The sequence below is a fragment of the Malurus melanocephalus genome, unplaced genomic scaffold (assembly GCF_030028575.1).
Source record: "Malurus melanocephalus ecotype Western Australia unplaced genomic scaffold, MMel_1.1 scaffold_187, whole genome shotgun sequence".
NCBI classification, from domain to species: Eukaryota; Metazoa; Chordata; class Aves; order Passeriformes; family Maluridae; genus Malurus; species Malurus melanocephalus.
The window spans coordinates 627,582-633,597 of NW_026623419.1; positions in this window are offsets into that span (position 1 = coordinate 627,582).

Consider the following 6,016-nt stretch of genomic DNA (forward strand, 5'->3'; position numbering starts at 1 on the left):
AAAATTCATGTTAGTGGTTTTTCCCCTCTGCAGTTCTGGCCAGGCGTTGCTCCTGCCCATGCTCGTGGGTTGACAAATACATAAAGACTTTTGAGTAAAGATTGGGATTTCAAATCTGAGACCAAGAGTGCTGGGGCATTTGGCTGGAGGGAGTGGGGTGGGTTGCATGTGAGAAGACAATCAGCTCGTGGTCACCTGAACCATTACCTGGAAAAGCTGCAGCAATGTGGCACCTGCAATAATATTCCAGAAGGCCACAACTTGCATATAGGTCCAGACTATTAAACCTGGCTGTAAAAAAAAGGAATGATAGCAGACTTACAAAAAATGTAAGCTCTTGAATTTTGTAATAACCAGCCCTTAACTTATGGTCCTGAGAGAGTAMTTTGACTGTTGATCTATCAACAACTGACCTTTCAATCCATTGGCTTCCACAGGCTTTAGGAAATTCCTGTGGATTTTGACGGTTCTTGGCCTATATCCAAGGTCCATGCCTTAAAGAAGCATAAAATCCATTCCGATACTTTACACAGATATGGAGAAACCTCCAGCCCCGCCCCTCCCTCCCACCCCCTGACTACAAAAATATGATTGCTTTTACTGTAGTTTGGTCTCATGCTGTTTGATCATTGTTCAGTTCCTTTTGAGTTATTTCCATTAGGAGGAGAAATTGCTGAAGGATTCAGGTAATTTTATACAAACCTGTTGATTTTGAAAAGGAAAAAAAAAACACAAATGCCTTGAAGACAGTCTGAATCAAATCAGAGATAATTTCTGTATCATTTTCTAGCCTGCACTCATTCTTGTTATGAGAATTTTCAGCTGTTCTCTCCAAATTGTATTTCTAACTTTTTTTTCTGTCTCCAAGACTTTCTAGATCCTATTTTTCCCACTTCTTTCCTGGCTRCTCAGGCCAGGAACACACTCCAGTAACAGTATCTTATTGCTTAGATCTTAATTTGAGCCCTAGAAAAACATTTTCACGTTCCTTTTTCTGCTTCTTGCTAATTATCCAGAGCATATGTTTTGGGCACTGAATCAATYCACATTTATTCCAGAAAAGGAGATTGTCATTTTTCTTCATTCTCTTGAATGAAAGATACCATCACACTGACACACTTTAATTAAGCTTCACCAAACCACCAAGAACTTCAGACATGTTTTAAGAGAGATTATATCAGCACAGACAAAAAAAAAAAAATTAAAAAAATTATGGAGTCAAGAAGCTTCCCAAAATGGAAAAAAACATGCAACAGTAGCACATACCACTCTGTGGTGATGTCAAAGCCAACAAGGATTGAGTGAATGCCTGGTGAATGTACAGCAGCCATTACTCCCAGGTATCTGCTGGAGGTGGGGTGGGTAACTCAGAGAACAAGTTACTCTGAAAGTGGGTATCAGCCCAAACATTCTCCTTTAGAGGGGATAAAAGAAGAAAGCGATGGGCTTCATTTGTAGTCAGTTTGGTAATTTTCATCCAGGCTCATGGAAACATTCCCAAATTGTTACATGGAGACCAAAACCAACTTAATCAGAATGACCCTCATTTGGACCTTCAACTTTTGCTTAACAGTTGTGCTTCAGAGCAGCTTCTTCAGCCTCCAGCTTCAGGAACTTCCAAATACACTGTAAGAAACTGGCTTGAAAAGAAGCAAGGTTACTAACAGGATTCTTGGTGGGTGCAAAATGAATACTGGAGAAAAGTTTCAAGTTACTGGAAAATGAAAACACTGTTGGGAGGTTGGGGTTTTGATTTTCTCTGGTTTTTTTTTTTTTTTGGGCCGAATTTTCCATTTTCAATTAAACCATTTAGTGAAAGCAACACTTGGCCAAAGCAAAGCATGATTTTCACAGAACAACARTAAAATACTTAATATATTTATGTTCCCTAAAATTAAAAACAAACTAGAACAAAATGCACAAAAGGAAACATTGTGCTGAAATGGGCAGACTAGATTAGTCTTTTTCTGGAATACCTGTATTTTTGCCCTTTGAGAAATGCCAGTCGACTGACAATTCTCACTTCATCAATAGGAGCTGGGGATGCCCCATCTGTGATGAGCTCTGATCTGTTTATAGTCCTGCTGCCATCCCGATTGAAAAGCATTCTACAAGAAGGCTCTTCCTGTTTATAAACTTGCTTAGCCAGACTGTGTCACTTAAGCACATGTTTAACTAAAATGCRGGAGCAGATCCCCAAACTTAAGAGAGGCCCTGATGCTGTCAGCAGGGCCAGGGTTGTTTGAAGTTAAGCACGTGCTTAAGTGCTCTGCTGGATTTGTGCCCAAGCTGCCAATCTTTTATAGTTAATCATTTATCATCCTGCTTATGTTCTGGTAGTTATGCTTCAGTGTGCAAATATGTAAATTGCTTTCATAAAGCTGCACGCWCTGAGCACAAATAATGCTTCCTCAGCCCTTTGCAGGAGTTCTCCAGCCCTGTGACACCTCAGATAGATCAAGCGACACTTGGAACTTGGCAAGAAAGTTACTTCTCCCTTAATTAAACAGAATCATTACCGTGTTCGTCTTCTTAATGGCGAGGTGCATTCACAGACTTGCAAAGTAAGCAAATAAATAATGCCATTTAGCYCTAACCTGACAAGTATCACACATTTTGCCTCTAGAAGTATGTACACCGATCCATCTTCCACCTCCACTCCGAGAGTGAGAAAGGGATCAAGCTGTAAAACGTATCATAGCRTATTTGCATAACTTTGGCACAGATTAAGTTAAATCACTGCCTACAAGGGTATTTGCAATGCATCACAAGGTAATTCTCCCCAACACCAGTCACCATTTTAATTTTTCTTTCCCTCCTGAGGTTCATTGCTGTGAACTACAGGGAAATGTCACCTCCACTTACCTGTCCTCTGTTGCTTTGTATTCAAAAAGCTCAGAGCTGCCGTGATTTTTCACAAAGAATTAAAATTGCCACAAGGAGAGAAAACATAGTTACTGCCATTCGGTTCCAATATATTTATTGGAATGATAGGCAGCAATGGCACCTCACTGAAATAGAGCCTTAAAACACAATTAGTTGCAGTTCTATAAATTGCAGAGCCAGTTATTCTGTGCTCCTGCCCGTGGGCCTTCCATGCACCCACTAATGAAAAGGCTGCTTTTCCCCAGATGTCAGGTACTTTTGCAAGAAATGAGCAGCGGGAAGGGAAAATGGCAGAATCTGTTCCCTTGCTCTGTAGAGTGACTTTTTGTAAAAATTTATTCTCTGTCAAGCAAACTGCCTGAAAAAAACCTCCACAGTCAGCTACATTTTCTAAGAGGAAGCTTGAACACTGCCCAGATTGAATCATATTAAAACGAATTAATGCCGACAGCTGGTCTCATAATCATTACTTGAAAAAAATGAAACCTYAAGCTTGATGTATAAATTAAAAATAAAAAAACCCTCCTAAACAAACAAACAAAAAAGCAGCAATCTAAATAAAAAGGGTCTCCCTTGATAGATCAGCTGCCATCGTGACCCACTGAAGAGGACAAAACTCGTCCCCTGAACTATCCTGGGATTGAGCACAGACTGCAAAATGCTCCTAAGCTTCTGTTGCAGAGTTGGGCTGGCAGGTCAGGTCCTGCTAGAATTTAGAATGCTAAAGGAGCAAAGGTAGGAAGGATCCTCAAGGGGAACTTCTGAAAGCCATGCTTGGRAAAAACAGTCTTAGGCAGGGTTCACTGAATGGCTGTTTTGGGATTGGCAGCAAAGTAAAGCCCCAGGAAACGAGGAGCCTCAGACAAATTTCAGAAGGCTTGTGTTCACTGCAGCTCCTGTATGGAGATTTGGCCCTCATCCCAAATACCAAGAGGTTTTACTGCATTATGTAATTCTTTAAAAATTACATGCATGTRAATTTCTTCTTTTGGCTGTAACTACCAATTAATTACCAAGTTACATTAAAGCAAATAAGTTTATAACATTTTAAAGGAAATCTAATGTATTAATGTAGATTAGAATAGACACAGAAAGATACCACTTTTGTGAAAAAAAACGCATAGTGCTGAAACAGATATTCTCCTTTCACAGTTGGTCAGATATAACAAGCCCTTGATGGAAAATATCCATTCACTTCTGGAGATCTAGTGAGAAGGAGACACAAACATCTGAGCAGCTAAATATAGTTCTGGATAGCAGTGCTTTGTACTGTAAGTTCTAGTGTCTCTTAACTTAATATGGAAATTTAGACAAAAATAAAATCACGCTATTTTGAGAGCTTGTCTCTGCTTCTGTGTTCACCGGGACTCACACCACCAAATTTCAGCCTCTGTTAAAATTACTCTTCAGTTTTTGTCTTGCACTGCCTCACATGCCAAGAAGGCAGAATAATGATGTCCATCACTAAAAGGCCATGTCTACTGAGATACATAAAGGTTACTCCACAGAAAGTCAATATGAGAACTGCACTGAGAATGCCTTGTCCTTCAGCATTTCTGCAAGAGCGATAAGCTAAGTTTAATTAGAGGRGTCTAGGTCTTGGTCAGAGATTTCCCCTGCCCTAAATGCCAGTGGTTCRATTTTGCAACGTTTGTTACCGGACATGTGCCCTTTGGATCAGCTTGTGGTTGCTGAAGCTTGAGGATGGGTTTGGGCAGGTACTGCTGGAGCACTGCTGCAAACCCCTGGAGGAGGAAGAGGAGACGGTGGGAAYATGTCGTGGGGGTGACACATTTCTCTTATTTCTCTTATTTCTCTTCCCTTCTCGCTTCAAGGCAAAACATTGGACACAAGTGTGATTGCTTTTGCTGTGATTTAAATTTAAATTCTCCAGACCTGACTCTGCACGACCCTGTCCGTTGCTCAGCCATAGGCCCCAACACTGGGTGTGCAGGACTTGGTGGCTGTACACTGGGCCACAGGACAATTCAGGTCAGGAAGGACCTCCTGGCAGCAGAGGTGACACCCTGAGAAGGAGGGTRCAGATGCCAGGAAATTCAGAGCAGACGTGAGTTCTGTCCCCTGTATCCCAGTGCAATCACAGATGGCTGGGAGGATCTTGCTGTGGTGCTTTCTCTCCCCATCCCAGAGAAAGCACTGGATAATATCCAGCCATTATTAACAGGTTTGTCATTAGTACTGACCTGAGTGAAAGATTAAACCTTTCAGTTCAGCTTCACTTTATGTAACAATAGAGGCATTTGCTCTTAAAATAGATATGGAAAATGAAATGCAAACAAAACAAGGTGTGTTGTCATCCGCTTTATATTATCCACCTTCAAAGTGAGAAAGTGACACCAAGCMTAAGTCAATAGATAAACAAATAAGGAAAATATCAACAAGCTTGACTTCCAAGGTCATGGGAGGAGGGAGAGTGCCATGCTTTCAGCCTTCTTCCTCTTTTCAGTCCTCCAATGCTAAAATACTGAGCCYTGCCCTAGGGCAGGGAGGGAGCCTTTGCAGGAAGCAGCTGAGAGACTGTGTAAGCCGATGAACTGGATTCAACACTGCACATCCTTATGAACATAACTAGTCCCAGAGAGACCAGTGAGAATTGCAAATAACTTGGTGAMCAGCAGCTGCTGTGATGGTCAGTTCTGGCTCACCACAAGCCCTGTCTCATGGATGGATAACCAGGACTGATCTGGGGCTGTACCACACACCCTGGCAGCACTGCAAGACAGGTTCCCAGACATTCACCAGCCATGGCAGCTCACAAAGCAGCTTTCCAAACACAACACACAGGAGAAGAAAGTTGCTCACCTTCAGGCCAGATGAAGCCATGTGATGATGGACAAGGAGACATCTGGAGCTGTCCCACCACTGTGACACAAAGCACACCCCAGAGCAGGTGAAAGACAGTTTTCCCTTCCCTGCCACAAATACAGCTCCTAAAAATACTCTCTTCARCTGGCTCCTGCTCACAAAACCCCACATCTATCAGATGCAGAAGCAAGGTGAGCATCTTCTGTGCTCTCATCCTTTTTGCCAAAGGCATCTGGGAGACGTACCTACTACCCTACCACTCCAAAGCCATGGGAAATGGGACTGCAGGATTCACACAGATGAT